Below are 17,863 nucleotides of genomic sequence, written 5' to 3' on the forward strand. Positions count from 1 at the left end.
TATATGTATATATATATATATATATATATATATATATATAAGAAAAACTTTTATCCTGGAGATGGCACAGAAAATTAAAAAAAAAAAAAAGGTTATACCCTACCTCACAGACAAAACCAAAGTGGAGAGTTGAATGCCTAGAAGGCAATGTTGACATTTGTCCACTGCTACCCATGCCCACCCCACAAAAAAACAAAACAAAACAAAAAAAACTACACATCATTACCCTCCAGAAACCCAAGACACTTTTGGTTAGGGACGTAGGCTACATGTCTCGGTTGACACAATGTTTAACCACTGTACGGTCTTTGAGTCATGCCCCTAACACTAACCTCCAAACTCTCAGAAGAAAGACAGAAGACAATACCCTTGTGTTCATTGTTGATATCAAGGAGAGCAAGCACCAGATCACACTGATAAAGAAGCTGCCCCTCTGAGATGGCCAAGGTCAATGCCCTGATGATTCCTGGTGTTTGACTAATTAAACATGTAATTAAGAAACTTTGATTGTTGCTAAATTTGGATTGGATTGTCTAAACTAAGTTCAGCTGCTTGTTCTGTACATTTTTTTTCTATAAAGAAAATAGCCCCCAAGCCTGACAGAAGTGGCACATACCTTTAATCAGGAGGTAGAGGCAGGCAGATCTCTGAGTTCAAGGATGATCTGATATACAAGACAGCTATAATCACATAAAGAGAGATAGAAAAAGGAAACCACCTGATTTTCTAATTGCTTTTTATCTAGTATCTATCTTCCTGACCACCAAGCTTCACACCTATTTCTCTTTGTGTTTCTCTGTCCTTCCCTCTTCTTTTCCTTTTCGTATTTTTCTTTTACCTCAGTACAGAAAACTGAGAAGTCACATTACTAAAAATGCACATTATGATCAAGACTATGTTAGGCTTTTAGGTTTGAATTCAGTGCATTGCCTCTGTGCCAGTGCCAGACCCCACTACTCTCCCTCCCTTGGACCATCATGATAAAAGATGTTTGGGAATGTCCTTAGCTATACCTCATTTCAAAGCTCATCTGACCATTCCTGTTTCTCCTTGATGTCTGACTTTGATTGTTGACACAATGTAGATCTATCACCTGGAGAGGACTATCAGTGAGGAACTGTCTAGATTAGGTTGGCCTTGTGGTAATGCCTTCTTTTTTTTTATTAATTACATTTTATTCATTTTGTATCCCCCCATAAGCCCCTCCTTCCTCCCCTCCCGATCCCACCTTCCCTCCCCTTTCTGCATGCATGCCACTCCCCAAGTCCACTGATAGGGGACGTTCTCCTCTTCTTTCTGATCTTAGTCTATCAGTTCTCATCAAAAGTGGCTGCATTGTCCTCTACCTTGGCCTGGTAAGGCTGCTCCCCCCTCAGGGGGAGGTGATCAAAGAGCAGGCCAATCAGATTATGTCAGAGGCAGTCCCTCTTCCCATTACTATGGAACCCACTTGGACACTGAACTGCCATGGGCTACACCTGTGCAGGGGTTCCAGGTCATCTCCACGAATAGTCCTTGGTTGGAGTATGAGTCTCTGGGAAGTTCCCTGTGTTCAAATTATCTTGTTCTGTTGCTCTGCTTGTGGAGTTCCCATCCCCTCCAGCTCTTACTATTTCCCACTTCTTACAGAGAATTCCATTCACTCTGCCCGACAGCTGGCCCTCAGGCTCAGCTTCTGCTTCGACAGTGTATGCTGCAGAGGCTTTGTTAATTCATTCAACAGAGGGAGGAAGGCGCACTGCTGTGTGGACTGTGCCGTTCCATGGGCTGTAGAACATATAATTAGAGAATGCCAGCTGGGCACAAGTGCTAGCTCTTTTGACTGCACGTGATGGGACTAGTGACTTCAACTTTCTGCCTATTTGAATCCCCTAGAGTGATGGCCTGGAACCTGGGACTGGAGGTGAAGTAAATGCTTCCTCCCTGAAGTAGTTTATGTCCAAGCAGTTTGTCACATCAGTTAAGAAACCAGGGTACTCTTTATCCATCTCATTGCCACCTCTGTTTATATGTATACACATGCAAATATCATGCAACTTATTTACATAGAATGTTTCAATTTACATAACGCCATTGCACCATAGATTGTTCTATTTATTTTTAATGTTAGTGTGTTTTATCATATGCCCATCTGGGTTTCTGACTTGCATAACCCTTAATTACACATACCCCTAGGTATGGGCATTTCTGTACCCATCCTCAAACAAGGGACACTGAGCATTCTCACTTTCGTCTGCCCTCAGTGAGTGGTAACCACATTCCCATAGAATACTCTTTCTCATTTGTAATGTTGCCAATTTGCTATCCAGAATAAAGTGTGATTTTCTACATTCAATACCAGTAACATTTTCTCCCCTCTGTATCTTGGCCAACACCAGGAATTATCTGATATGAGAGTTTTTGCCAATACTAAGTACAAAATTAGATCTATTTCTTTTGAATTCTATTTTCTGATTATAAGTAAGATTGAGCATATCTTCAATTTTTTTGTTAGCTATTCAATTTTCTTATCTTTTCAAAGTCCAATAATTATGGCAGCTGGCAGATGATGGAGAGCAGAGTGACTTAAATGGAACAGTTTTAACAATCCTATCTCAGTAGAAGCTGCTGGATCCAAGCTAAGGTTCCTCAACTATACATATATTATAAAGTCATTATCCATCTCCATTCTAGCTAGAGTGTGGTTGAGCCAGATCTGTGGCCCAGTTATCTAGTTTGTTCTTTCTGCTATATGTTCTGAGTGATTGATCAGAGGTTGCTTCAGATTGGGCGTTATGAATGCCAGTATCAAATAAGCTCTTCATATAGTGCTATTATATATGTTTCTACCTAAACATTTTGATACAAGAATTTGCAACTATGCCTGGAGAATAAGAATTTAGCAAGACAATGGCATGGCATTTACTAGAAAATGGATTTGAAAGCTACAAAATAATTGTCCTTAAAATTAAAATATGTAAGGGCAAAAAGGCTCAAGCATCTAGAAATCAGTATGAAAATTCAGATGATAGTTTATTTGATGTAGCAATGATAGTTCTAATTTGCACACCGAACAATTCTAACACTGAAAAGTTGCTTTATCTGAGGCTAGCCACTGAGGGCACATGTAAGTTTTCATTATATGATATTGTATTTTATTATACCTTACTTTATTTTATTATTGTTTCAAGTGGGTTTTCGTTTATCCCAGGTAGTCCTCTAACTTGCTATGCAGATTATTTAGAATTTGAATTTTGATGTTGGTGCTGTTGCTGTTGTTGCTCTCTGCTTGTTTACTTTGAGACAAGATCTCATGTAGCCCAAGCTGGTCACAAATTCCGTGAGACTAAAGATGGCTTTAAAATTTGACCCTCCTGCCTTAGCTTCCCTTGCTGGTATGTAACAAGGTGCCTGGGTTTATGCAGTGCCCAGAATTCATTTCGGGGCTCTGTGCTTCCTATACCAAGTGAGCTCTGTACCTAGGCACAGATATGTATATTTTTTGGGGGGGAGGGAGACTGCTGCATTAAAGGGGAGAAAGTTTAGACTGGAGATGTGGCTCAGTAGTGAAGAGTGTTTGCTGTTCTTCCAGGGAACTGGAGTTCAACTTCAGTTCCCAGATTCTACATCAAGTGGCTCAAAACAGCCTGGAATTTCAGCTCCAGGATATTCAAAACCCTCTTCTGGTATCTGAAGAAACCTACACATCCTTTGTGTAAATTCACATCGAGGGAGGTGCATGCGACTAAAAGTAAATAAATTTGTAAAATGGGGGAGGGGGTAGGCTTAGTAACAATTAAAACAACACTTAACTTGGTATCCTTGGTTTAATTTTTATTTGTAATTTTATTATTTAAACCTTCTTGGGTAAAAGATGTAGTGTCTCTGTCCTAAGACAAATATATTTTGTAGCGTTTCAACTTCACTGAGCAAGTCTTCAGGGATCAATACATGATAAGGGAGCAAACAAAGTGGAGGAAAAGGATGAGAACAACGGCCAGCAGTCAGAGGCTCTGCCATCTAAAAAGATGTAATTTTTGAAGAGCAATTAGGGTTTTATACGTTACATGGGTCTTCAAGAGCAGCCAATCTAAACTTAAATGTGCGCTAAGTGTTCCATTAAAAAGCAGCACAGTGTCGAGAAATGCTGTCAGCATCCATAATTGTAGTACTCAAATTAAAGTATTGACCCAACTTGGATAACTCAGTATCTGATTAAGGGTATGCTTGTTCCTTTGGTATGAGATTGCTGAGCTGGAATAAAAGGTATGCTTTCTAGTGAAGGAAGTCAAGGTTTCTCTGAAAGCTGGTATGACTCAGATACAGCTCTTGTGTTAGGATATATCCCCACCCTCAGGTACATCCACACCCCAATGATGGAAGATAATAGATTAATGTCGTCAGATTCAATCACGTGAACAGCTTGCTTGCCTGGTCTCTTTAAATAGGAACCTCTGGATGGCAGTCAGAAGTGCTGATGGACTCATATATCAAAATATGTCTTCCTTAAAGAGTTTTATATTGTATTTATACCAAAAAGTGAAAAACCACATATGCTGATAGCTTCTAAATGCTAGTCCCCATGGAAAAAAAAATCTGTCCCTACAATTCAGCTTGTAAGCCAATTGACAATCAGTCATTTCTATCAAGATGCCTTTAAAATAGCTGAAAAGAATTACATTTGACAATGAATGAATACATTACCTTCTCATAGAACCACTACTTAAACACTTTCTCCCAAGCCAAACCATTCTTATTTTTTCTACTCCCTCACTTCCCACTGAACCCTCTCTCTCTCTTTCTCTCTCTCTCTCTGTGAGTGAGCGTGTATGTGTGTATGTGTACATGTGTGCATATCGATGTGTAAGCATGTCTGAGGACATGCTTAGGTGTTGTTGTTTCTTTTCTCCCATAAGCAGGGTTTCTTTCTGGTCTGGAATTCACTGACTAGAATAGGTTGACTGGATGGTGTCCTCAGGAATCTCTTTACCTCTCCAGCGCAGGGATTATGAGCATGTGCCACTAGACCCAGATTTTTAAATGTGTGTTCTGAACGTGGATCTTTTGCTGGCAAGTCATTACTGAGCTATCTCCAGAGACCAATTGAACTATTACACTATCTGTATATCAGTCAAATCTATCCATCTTCCAGAAGCTGTTATCAGAGAACTAACATGCTTTATTATCACTGAATTTGTCTATTTGAGTAATGATGGGGCACTAACCCATATCCTATCCCAGAATCTCGGATGGAATAAGTATTGCATAAACACTTTTAAATCACTTAAATTTTATCTGAAAAATTTTAAACTTAAACACAAAACTCATGAAAGATAACATTCTACAGAAAGGCAAAATGCTTTCAAAGGCATACAGATAACAGATAACATAAGAAAATCCATTTATTTAATCTTCCCACATAAATATGTGTTCAGCTCCTTCTTTGTGCTGGAAAATGTGTTGTATCTGCCATTAAAATGTATTTCACCATAACAACTTCACACATTCTTTACGCATAAAGTGCCAGAGATTGAAAACATCAAGAGCCTTATAAATAACGGTATCTCCAATATTATCATACTTGTTTTCCTCTAAACCCTTGGGAAATAAACAGAGATATTAAATCTCTCATCATTTTATGGATAAGAAATGAAGGCTTAGAAGAGATGAAACTCAAATATGAGTTTCTTTGATTTTCATTGAAAGTTATCCTCGTTATATTACTAAGTATATAAAGTAGATTGACTATAAGCTGGGTAACCCACCCAGACCCATCTCCAGGACAATACAGAGAGAGAAGATCAGTTACATTTCATTGTAAATAAGAAACTATGAATAGTAACCACCCTTATATGTGGTGGTTTAAATGAGAATGACCCTATAGGCTCATGCATTTGAATACTTCTCCAGTTGATGGTGCTGAATACAAAGGTTGTGGAACTTTTAAAAGGTGGGACCTTTCTGAAGTAGATCACTTCGGGCAGGCTTTGAATTTTATAGTCTCTTCTTGCTCTCTGACTCATTTGTGTAGAAAAAACAAATAAACAAACAAACATGTACTGTGTCTGCTTACTTCTCTTTCAGTCTTGCTTGCCTTGCCCATCATGATGGACTCCATCCCTCTGGAACCATAAACCACAATAAATATTTTTTCTCAAGTTGCTTTTAATCATGGTGGTTTATCACAGTCACAGAAAAATATCTAATATATATCCTCTCACTTTCCAATTCTGTTAGTCTCAGTCATATCCAGTGATTTTACCATTTGTAATCAGTACTCAAATGAGGTCAGTGATATTGGTGCCAGGAATCACAGGTCAATGACTAGTACACTAGTCCTGCTACAACCTTTTACAGCCTCCATACCCCTGTGACAGCCAAAATGGATTGATGTGCACATTTCAGCAGGCCTAGGGTACACATTTCATTTGCCATAGTTGGAAACTGTCTTAACAAGTGAACTGATTTTATTTCACAATCACACCTTGTCATCAATTTAAAGATGTGTAAGTGAAGTCTGTGCAGAATCCCTAAGGTCTTCCACAGAGTGAAGGAGTGTGAGCTCAGCACCAGCCTGTCTGGCACTGTTGCTCATGTTCTCACTCATTTCTAATTTAGTTTTCACACCAATCAAAATTCTATGTTTTACTGAATGGCATAAACATCAACTTGTATAAGGGTAGGTGAAGATTATATATGAAAATTGTACCCACCTTTGGAAGGCAGACTCACTGAGGAAACAGATGGGTATTCAGCATAAATCAAAATGGAACTGAAGTTGATCACACATGGAACTCTGTGTTTAAGGCTGAGCTTGGAGATCAGAGGAAAGGAGGTAAAAGTTTTGTGGAGCTTGTAGCCAAATAGGTAACTGTTTGGCAATCCATCAACATGAAGCCCACAGAGAAAGCCCAGCATCTGGCTTTAGCCTCAATACCTTCCTGAGTAAAACATATTGTCCTATTGTACCTTAAACTCTCTGCTACACACAGGAATAACCACAGTGCCTGCCTCACAGAACCACTATCAAGCCATATGCTCTTTGTAGGTCAGGACTGGATTTAAATTTTTTTTCTTTTAGTCCTTTTTCCTCTGACAGTGATTCATCAGGACCTGGAAAATAGAAAACTCACTGTAAGCACTCTATAAACATTCATTAAGTAACTGAGGAAGACTGGTATGGAAGCTAAATAAGATAACAGATATAAGACATTAGAGTGGGCCCTAGTTCTTAGTAAGTCCCTCAATGGCTGCTGGTCATTACTACTATTTTGATTGAGCAGGAAATACTTGTATCACAGCATGTAAACTTCATGAACAAGGACAGGAAATTTTGTTAACACAACTGTTTCAGGACTTGATATATAGTTCAAAAGATGACAGAATTGCCTCTTCAGTAGAAAACTGCTGTATTAATCAGAACACAGCCAACATTTTAATCTTCACTCCTATGTTTAAAATGTGTTTATATAACTTTCCCTACATAAATATTATGAAGTATAAAGGAATCTACTATATTTCCTTTCCTTTTGTTTATAAACATTTCTTGTTTACATTGAGAAGGGAGGTATTTCCCTCAGAAATTCTGCTATTGTGATCTCTGTGTCTTTCTGGAACAAGATTTCATTATCTTTCTGTTGAATTGGAAGTAAACAAAAGAACTCAGATCTACTTTCTTTGTATATTTGTTAACTTTGAAGATCTCTATGGTAATGAATAAGAGGTTTGCCTATTTGTTGAGTTTTCATTTACCTTGCAGAACTCCTAAAATCTAGTACAACTTTCAGAATTCTATGTGTTATTCATAGAAAGTAAATTGTTTCTCAAACAACATTAGCTGTAAAAACAGAAGAAAGAATACCAAATCTAGACAAGGATTTTTCATGTTGAAAAGCTCTCTGTGGTATTTAATGGTCTTTCCCTTCTTACCTGATCCTATAGGCACAAATGTCCTGAGGGAATTTTCACTTTATCTTTTAATGGATAAATGCAAAAGAAGTCCATTATCACTTTGTCTAAACATTCTTGGTTGATTTTCTATTAAAAAAAATAGTAGCAAGCTGAAGTAGCTAGAGTTCATAAAGGAAGGTTGGATTTTAGTTTACAATAAATCCATTATTCTGTGCTGTCTCCATTCCATAAAATTCATTTCAATCATAGCCAATAACTTGAGTTCTCATTAAAAAATAACTCATGTGCGTCAAAAACAAATTGTTTGTTCTAATGTTCATGCTATGCTTTTATTCCCCTCATTTTTTTAATTTTCTGTTTAGCAATAATATCTAACTTGAATATTTTAATCACAAGATCCAAAATATCTTCTGTAAGAAAGGAACTATAGTGGATTGGTTGGAATTCCCTGCCTCAAAAGGGAGATTAACAAAGGAGACATACAGGAATTCTAATAATACATAGACAGAAGGTCCCAGTTTAATATTTAAAATAAATATGTATTTATTAAAATAATGGTATGTGTTTGCTTTTGATCTTTTCCAGACTATAAATAAGCTGTACCTGTATTTTGTAGCAATGTTAAGCAATAAGAAAGAGCTACAGTTCCCAGTGACCAACATAATCAAGAGGGAAAGCAATCAATACTTGGTAGTATGTTGTATCGGGGAACTATGGTGTTTGGTAAACAAGTTATATTAAGTGTATTTTAATCTTTGTTTTGAGGAAGTACAGATAAGTATAAAGGATATAATTCCCATGGTAATTCAAGGACAATCACTACCTACTATACATATATAAGAAATAATGCAAGCATAAGTTTATTCTTAGACCATTAGTTCCAAATGCATCAACATTGGTTTCCTGTTACAAGTGTTTGTGATAATCAACTTATGGAAAGAATTATTGTGGCTCATCATCATTAGGGCCCATTATGAAGAAACACATCACTGTTTGACCACAAAGCATAGGAAGAACAGTCAGTTCTTAGTAAGGAAGCAGAAGAGAGAAAGAAGAAGGGGGCTGGGGTAACACTATCTCCTTCATAGCCATACACCTAACCCTAAAGACATCATTCTACTGGAAACCATCTCACAGAAGAATTATCATACCCCAACAGTACCAGGCTGGAGACTCAGCCTTTCACATACAGGCTCTGGGGAAATTCCAGATCCAAAATACACCACCTAATTTCTCTGAAACAAAAAAGGTATGTAAAAAGACTCATTTAAGAATTGAATACAGGCTTTTGCTCAGGATCCAAGATGGCAGCAACCAGCGTGCACCATATTCAGAGGAGCTGAAACTCCGATGGGTGAGTCAAGGAGCTGTGGAACCCAAAACAACAATATGAGGAGTCCGGGGAGAAAGGGGACAAACTCTGATCTGAGCCCAATAGAACACAGATAAAGTGCAGACATCTCCGTGAACTTCTCCTGGGGAATCAATTCCTGGGCACTTTCCCATAACGGGAGGAAGCAGCAGCAGAGGTAGCCAAGCCTGCAGCAGAAGAAGCTGTGGAGATATCACAGCCAGCAGGGAGGCAGCAGCGGAGGTACCATGCAAACAGCAGCTGAAGCAGGGGAGGCAGCCCGCAGTACACACAGCAACTTGCAAGGAGCACAGTGCTGCCTGCCCCAAGCACAGATCTCCCTTCTTGAGATCTGAGACTGAGAACACTCAAACCCCCATCATTTCCCCCAAGATCTCCGATCTCCAGCCTTGCCTGGAAGGGTGGGGGGGTGGCAGAGGAAGCACATAGCTCTTCCCAACTCAGAGAGCAGAGCCCAGCCTGCTGTGCTCACAGCTTCTAGCACAGAGCACAAGGCTGGGCACACAGAGCTCACAATAGAGTACTTGTCCCCCCTTCCAGCGTCAGCCAAGACCTGAGTCCAGCCTGCAGATCCCTCCACAGACCGGAGACCATTCAGAAAACCTGTGCAGGTGCTTTGTGCCCATAATCTGCACTTGCTAACTGCGCCAGCATCCCCATCCCCTCCTGCACTTGCTCCCAAACCCCATATCCCAAGCACTTACACTCTCTAGCACTCTCCTTCAAGACACAATTCTTGTGTGCACACATGCATGCACACAGACATACACACAGTCACACACACACACACACACACACACACACACACACACGCTTACTCCCCCACAATAATGATGCTGTGCCAGTGCTTTTCCTCCCTCAGGTACAACTGAAGCAACAACACACATTCTCAAACCACTGGACCTCCTTGATCTTCCTGAAGAACACTCCAGACACCAGAGAAAGACAGTTCCAGTCTGAAGTTCAGACTCAAGGAACAAACAGTGAAGATTACATATAAGCAAATGGCCAAAGGTTGATGTAAGAACTCATCCAACAAAAATCAGGACACCATGGCCCCACCAGAAACCCCCGAAATCAACAGATATTTTAATTCAGTGGAAACACAGGAAAATGACTTTAAAGCTATGCTTATGCAGTTATTAGAGGAACAAAAAGATGAAATGAACAGAGCTCTGAAAGAAATACAGAAGACTATAAATGCCCATGTAGAGGAACAATTAGAGACATATAGAAAAGAAACAAACAAAAATATATGAGCCACATTCAATCAGATGAAGAGAATGGTGTAAAGTATCAAAACAGAATCTATAAAGAAAACACAAACAGAGAAAACCCTAGAACTGGAGAACTTAGAGAAAAGATCAGGAACCACAAAGGTAAGCATCACCAATAGAATATAAGAGATGGAAGAGAGAATTTTGGGTACTGAAGATACATTTGCTGATATTGATACATCTATAAAAGAAAAAATAAAATCAGAAAAGTTCCAAACACAAAACATTGAAGCAATCAAGGACATCATGAAAAGACTAAACCTAAGAATAATAAGAATAGATGGAAAAGAAGACTCCAGGCTCCAAGGACCGCAAAATCATAGAAGAAAATTTTCCCATCTAAAAGAAAGAGATGTCCATAAACATACAAGAAGCCTACAGAACACCAAATAGACTAGACCAGAAAAGAAATACCTTACCTTACATCAAAGTCAAAACACTAAACCAACAAAACAAAGAAAAAATATTAAAGGCAGCAAGGGAAAAATGTCAAGTAACATATCAAAGTAGACCAATCAGACTCACACCAGACTTCTCATCAGAAACTATGAAAGTCAGAGGGGCCTGGGCAGAGGTAATGTAGTCTTTAAGGGAATACAGATGCCAACCCAGACTACTATACCTGCAAAGCTTTCAATCAACATAGATGGAGAAAAAAATATTCCATGACAAAACTAAATTTATGCAATATCTACACAGCAAACAAGCCCTACAGAAGATACTAGAAGTAAAACCCCAATCCAATGAAAACAGCTACACCAAAGAAAATACAGGATACAGATAATTTCCCAACAAAAATTAAAAAAAAAGCAATGAATCATAGTAAGACCACCAACTCCACAATAAAAGGAACTAACAGTCATTGGTCACTATTATCTATCAACATCAATTGACTCAACTCCCCAATAAAAAGACACAGACTAAAAGAATGGTTGCGGAAACAGGATCCAACATTCTGTTGCATCCAAGAAACACACCTATGCAAAAAAGATAAACACTACCTCAGAGTAAAGGGCTGGAAAAATGTTTTTCAAGCAAATGGACCCAGAAAAACAAGCAGGGGCAGCGATCCTAAAATCTAATAAAATAGACTTTCAACCAAAATTAATCAAAAAAAAAAAATGAGGAGGGGCACTTCTTCTCATCAAAGAAAAATTTCAACAGGAGGACATCACAATTTTGAACATCTGTTCCCCCAAAACAAGACCACCTACATTATTAAAGCTGGAACCATACATTGATCCCAACACCTTAGTATTGAGACTTCAACACTCCACTCTCACCAAGGGACAGATCATCCGGTCAGAAGCAAAACAGGGAAACAAGGGCACTTACAGAGGCCCTAAATCAAATGGACCTAATAGATGTCTACAACACTTTCCACCCAAAATCAAAAGAGTATACCTTCTTTCAAGCACCTCATGGAACCATCTCTAAAATAGACCATACAGTTGGTTACAAAGCAAGCCTCAGCAGATACAAGAAGATTGAATTAATCCCTTGTATCTTATTTGACCATCATGGTCTAAAGCTGAACCTCAACAACAGAAACAGGAAAAAGCCTGCACATACATGGAAACTGAACAACTCGCTACTCAATCACAGCTTGGTTAGGGAAGAAATAAAGAAATTAAAGACTTCCTAGAATTCAAAGAAAATGAAAGCACAACATGCCCAAACTTATGGGACACAATGAAAGCAGTGCTAAGAGGAAAGTTCATAGCACAACCTGCCTTCAAGAAGAAATTTGAAACATCTCATACAAGCAACCTAATGGTCCAAATGAAAGCCCTAGAAAAGAAAAGAAGCAGGTACACTCAAGAGGAGAAGATGGCTAGAAATAATCAAACTCAGGGCTGAAATCAATAAATTTGAAACAAATAAAACTACTCAAAGAATGAATGAAACCAAGAGCTGGTTCTTTGAGCAAATCAAGAACATAGAAAAGCTTTTTGCCAAACCTTCAAAAAGGCAGAGTGAAACTATCCAAATCAACAAAATCAGAAATGAAAAGGGGGAAATAACTACAGACACTGAGGAAATCCAACCAATAATTAGATCATACTACAAAAGACTAAATGTCACAAAATTTGAAAATCTAAATGAAATGGATGATTTTGATATATTCCATCTATCTAAATTAAATCAAGATTAGGTAAAAAGATTGAATAGTCCCCAAACCTCCAAGGGAATAGAAGCAGTCATTAAAAGTCTCCCGTCCAAAAGAAGCCCAGGGCCAGATGGTTTCCTCACAAAATTCTACCATACATTCAGAGAAGAGCTAACTGCAATTCTCCTCAAACTATTCCACAAAATAGAAACAGAAGGAACATTACCAAACTCATTCTATGAAGCCACAGTCACCTTGATACCTAAACCACACAAAGATCCAAGAAAAAAAGAGAAATTCAGACCTATATCTTTTATGAACATTGATGCAAAAATACTCAATAAAATACTTGCAAACCAAAACCAAAAGATATCATCCATCATGGCCAAGTAGGTTTCATCCCAGGCATGCAAGGGTGGTTCAGTATATGGAAATACATCAATGTCATCCACCACATAAACAAAGTAAAGGAGAAAAACCACATGGTCATCTCCTAGATGCTGAAAAAGCATTCAACAAAATCTAACACCCATTCATGTTTAAAGTCTTGGAGAGATCAGGGATACAAGGCACATACCTAAACATAGTAAAGGCAATATACAGCAAGCCTATAGCCAACATCAAACTCAATGGAGAGAAACTTAAATCAATCCCACTGAAATCAGTGACAAGGCAAGGCTGCCCCCTCTCTCCATATCTGTTCAACACAATACTTGAAGTCCTAGCTAGAGCAATAAGACAACTAAAGGAGATCAAGGGGATGCAAATAGGGAAGGAAGAAATCAAAGTATCACTATTTGCAGAAGATATGATACTATACCCCAAAAATTCAACCAGAGAACTCCTTCAACTGATAAACAACTTCATCAAATTGGCTGCATACAAAAATCAACTCAAAAAAAATCAGAAGCCCTCCTGTATACCAAAGATAAAAGTGCTGAAAAAGAAATTAGGGAAACAACACCCTTCACAATTGCCACTAATAACATAAAGTACCTTGGGATGACTCTAACCAAGCAAGTGAAAGAAAAACTTCAAGTCTCTGATGAAATAAATTGAAGAAGATTTCAGAAGATGAAAAGATCTCCCATGCTCATGTATTGGTAAGATTAACATAGTGAAAATGGCCATTCTGCCAAAAGCAATCTACAGATTCAATGCAATTCCCATCAAAATACCAACACAATTCTTTACAGACCTTGAAAGAAAAATTCTCAACTTCATATGGAGAAACAAAAAAACCCAGAATTTCCAAAACGATCATGTACAGCAACAGATCATCTGGAGGTATCTCCATCCCTGATCTCAAGCTGTACTACAGAGCAATAATAATAAGAACTGCATGGCATTGGCATAGAAACAGAATGGTGGATCAATGGAATCAAACAGAAGACCCAGAAATAAACCCACACACCCATGGAAACTTGATTTTTGACAAGAAGCCAAAGCCATTCAATGGAAAAAAAAAATAAAACAAAAAACAGCATCTTCAACAAATGATCCTGGATGTCTACATTCAGAAAATGAAAATAGATCCATATTTATCACTCTGCACAAAACTAGAGTCCAAGTGGATCAAAGATCTCAACATAAAACCAGACACATTAAATAGTTTAGAAGAAAAAGTAGGGAAGATTCTAGCACTCATCGGCAAAGGAGACTACATCCTGAACAGAACACCAACAGCACAGGCTCTAAGATCAACACTCAATAAATGGGACCTCATGAAACTGAAAAGCTTCTGTAAAGCAAAAGACACTGTCATCAAAACAATACGACAGCCTACAGACTGGAAAAGGATCTTTAGCAACCCTATATCTGACAGAGGGCTAATATCCAGTATATATTACGAACTCAAGAAGTTAAAAAGCAACAAATCTGATTGGCCTGCCCTTTGATCACCTCCTCCTGAGAGGGGAGCAGCCTTACCAGGCCACAGAACATGACAATACAGCCACTCCTAATGTGATCTGATAGACTAAGATCAGAAAAAAGGAGAGGAGGACCTCCACTATCAGTGGAATTGGGGGAGGTGCGTAAAGAAGGGGGAGGAAGGATGGGCCTGAGAGGGGAGGAGGGAGAGGCTTATGGGGGGATACAAAGTGAATAAAGTGTAATTAATAAAATAAAATAAAATTTAAAAAAGCAACAAATCAAGTAATCCAATCAAAAAAGGGGGTACAGAGCTAAACAGAGAATTCTCTGTAGAGGATTGTAGAATGGCAGAAAAACACTTAAAGAAATGCTCGATATCCTTAGCCATCAGGGAAAGGCAAATCAAAACGACCCTGAGATTTCACCTCACACCCATCAGAATGGCCAAAATGAAAAACTCAAGTGACAACACATGCTGGAGAGGTTGTGGAGAAAGGGGAACCCTCCTCCACTGCTGGTGGGAATATAAACTTGTACAACCACTCTGGAAATCAATCTGGCACTTTCTCAAACAATTAGGAATAGTGATTCCTCAAGATTCAGCTATACCTATCTTAGGCATATATCTAAAAAATGTTCAAGTACACAACAAGGACATTTGCTCAACCATGTTTGTAGTAGTTTTATTCGTAATGGCCAGAACCTGGAAATAACCTAGATGTCCCTCAGTTGAGGAGTGGATATAGAAATTGTGGTACTTTTACACAATGGAATATTACTCAGCAATTAAAAACGAGGAAATCATGAAATTTGCAGGCAAATGGTGAGACCTAGAAAAGATCATCCTGAGTGAGGTATCCCAAAAGCAGAAAGACACACATGGTATATACTCACTTACCTCTAAGATAGGATAAGCATACTGAAATCTATAAACCTAAAGAAGATAAATAAGAAATAGGACCTGGGGTAAGATGATCAATCCTCACTTAGAAAGTCAAATAGGATGGACATTAGATGTAGGAGAAAAGAAGTAACAGGACAGGAGCCTACCACAGAGGGCCTCTGAAAGACTCTACCTAGCAGTGTATCAAAGCAAATATTAAGACTCATAACCAAACCTTCGGCAGAGTGCAGGGAATCATATGAAAGAAGGAGTAGTTAGAAAGACCTGGAAAGGACAGGAGCTCCACAAGGTCCAAATATATCAGGGCACAGGGATCTTTTATGAGACGGTTTCTCGAACCAAAGACCATGTATGGAAATAACCTAGAACCCCAGCGCAGATATAACCCATGGTTGCTCATTACCCAAGTGAGTACCATAATAAGGGGAATAGGAACTATTTGTGACAAGAACTCAATGGCTGGCTCTTTGAACCCCCCTCCTTCCCAAGGGAGGAGCAGCCTTGCTAGGCCACAGAAGAGGACATTGCAGCCAGTCCTGAAGATACCTGATAAACTATTGTCAGATGGAAGAGGAGGAGGTCCTCCCCTTTCAGTGGACTTGGAAAGGGGCAGGAAGGAGATGAGGAAGGGATGGTGGGATTGGGATGGAATGAGGTATGGGGCTACAGCTGGGATACAAAGTAAATAACTTCTGATTAATATAAAAATTAAAATTATTATTAAAAAAGAATTGAATACAAATGAGATCTGTTGTGATGGTTTCATTCTGGTACCCACTAACTGAAGATTTATTTCTGTGGATATACCATGCATTCTTTTCCATATTCAGAGAGGGAAACATACTTACAAATGGATATTCTTTCCCTGTCCTGTCTCCTTTTCTCTTATTTCCATGAGGATAACTTATCAGAGCTTCTCTTATGTCTTCACACACACAAAATAAGAGCCCACGTTCTGGATGTATAACAATTTTCATGATATGTCTCTTCTTTTATAAGACTGCATTCTAGAATTAGACACTGTCCATGAAGTGATTTGTATTGGTTAAAGTGCCCAGGGATGCAAACTGATGTGGCTTCTAATACAAACTCTCCCCAACAACTGGTGAAAATGAACCCTTACAACAATCTGAGAAAAAGCCTCTTTTAAAAAGTCTTCAGCTTTTATTTAACTTTCTTTCTTCTACCATCCATTCTTTTATTCTACCATCCATCTTCAGGAAAAACTAATTGTAGTGCTGGAGAGATGGCTCAGTGGTTCAGAATGCTTGCTCATCTTGAAGAGGACCACACTATAATTTTCAGTTCTGACATGAGCTAGCTAACCAATACACGTAACTACAACTCAAGAAGCTCATATAACCTCTTCTAGACATTTGGAATTATCCAAATATGCACTCTTACACACACACATGCATAAATTCTAAAACATTTTTTAAAAGAAGATTCAAGGTATGATCATTTATTTGTTACTCTTTTTAAATTAATTTATTTTTTATTAATTACAGTTTATTTACTTTGTATCCTAGCTGTAGCTCCCTCCCTCTTCTCCTCCCTTACCCCTCCCCTGGTCCACTGATAGGGGAGGTCCTCCTCCCCTTCCATCTGAACCTAGTCTATCAGGACTCATTGGACTGGCTGCAATGTCTTTCTCTGTGGCCTGATATGTCTGCTCCTGCCTCAGGGGGAGGTGATCAGAGAGTCAGCCATAAAGTTCTTGTCAGAGACAGTCTCTGTTCCCCTTATTAGGAACACACTTGGACACTGAGCTGCCATGGGCTACATCTGTGCAGAGGTTCTACGTTACCTCCATACATGGTCCTTTGTTGGAGTATCAGTCTCAGAAAAGACCCCTGTGTTCAGATTTTCTGGTTCTGTTGCTCTCTTACCACCTCCCGGTCTTTCTGTCTCCCACTTCTTTCATAATATTCCCTTTACTCTGCCCAAAGTTTGGCTTTGCATCTGCTTTGATATCCGGCAGGGTAGAATCTTTCAGGGCCCTTTGTGGTAGGCTCCTGTCCTGTTCCCTGTTTTCTGCCTCTTCTAATGTCCAACTCCTTTGCCTTTCTGAATGAGGTTTGAGCATCTTACTCAGGGTCCTCCTTCTTGATTAGCTTCTTTAGGTGTACAGATTTTAGTATGTTTATCCTATATTATATATCTAATATCCACTTATGAGTAAGTATATACCATATGTGTCTTTCTGCTTCTGGTATACTTCAATCAGGGTGATCTTTTCTAGTTCCCACCATTTGCCTGCAAATTTAATGATTTCCTTGTTTTTAATTGCTGAGTAGTATTCCATTTTGTAAATGTACCACAATTTCTGTATCTGTTTCGCAGTTGAGGGACATCTGAGTCATTTCCAGCTTCTGGCTCTTGCAAATGAAACTACTACGAACATGGTTGAGCAAATGTCTTTCTTGTACCCTTGA

Source organism: Psammomys obesus, unplaced genomic scaffold (genome assembly GCF_907164565.1).
Source record: "Psammomys obesus unplaced genomic scaffold, mPsaObe1.curated_primary_1811, whole genome shotgun sequence".
NCBI classification, from domain to species: domain Eukaryota; kingdom Metazoa; phylum Chordata; class Mammalia; order Rodentia; family Muridae; genus Psammomys; species Psammomys obesus.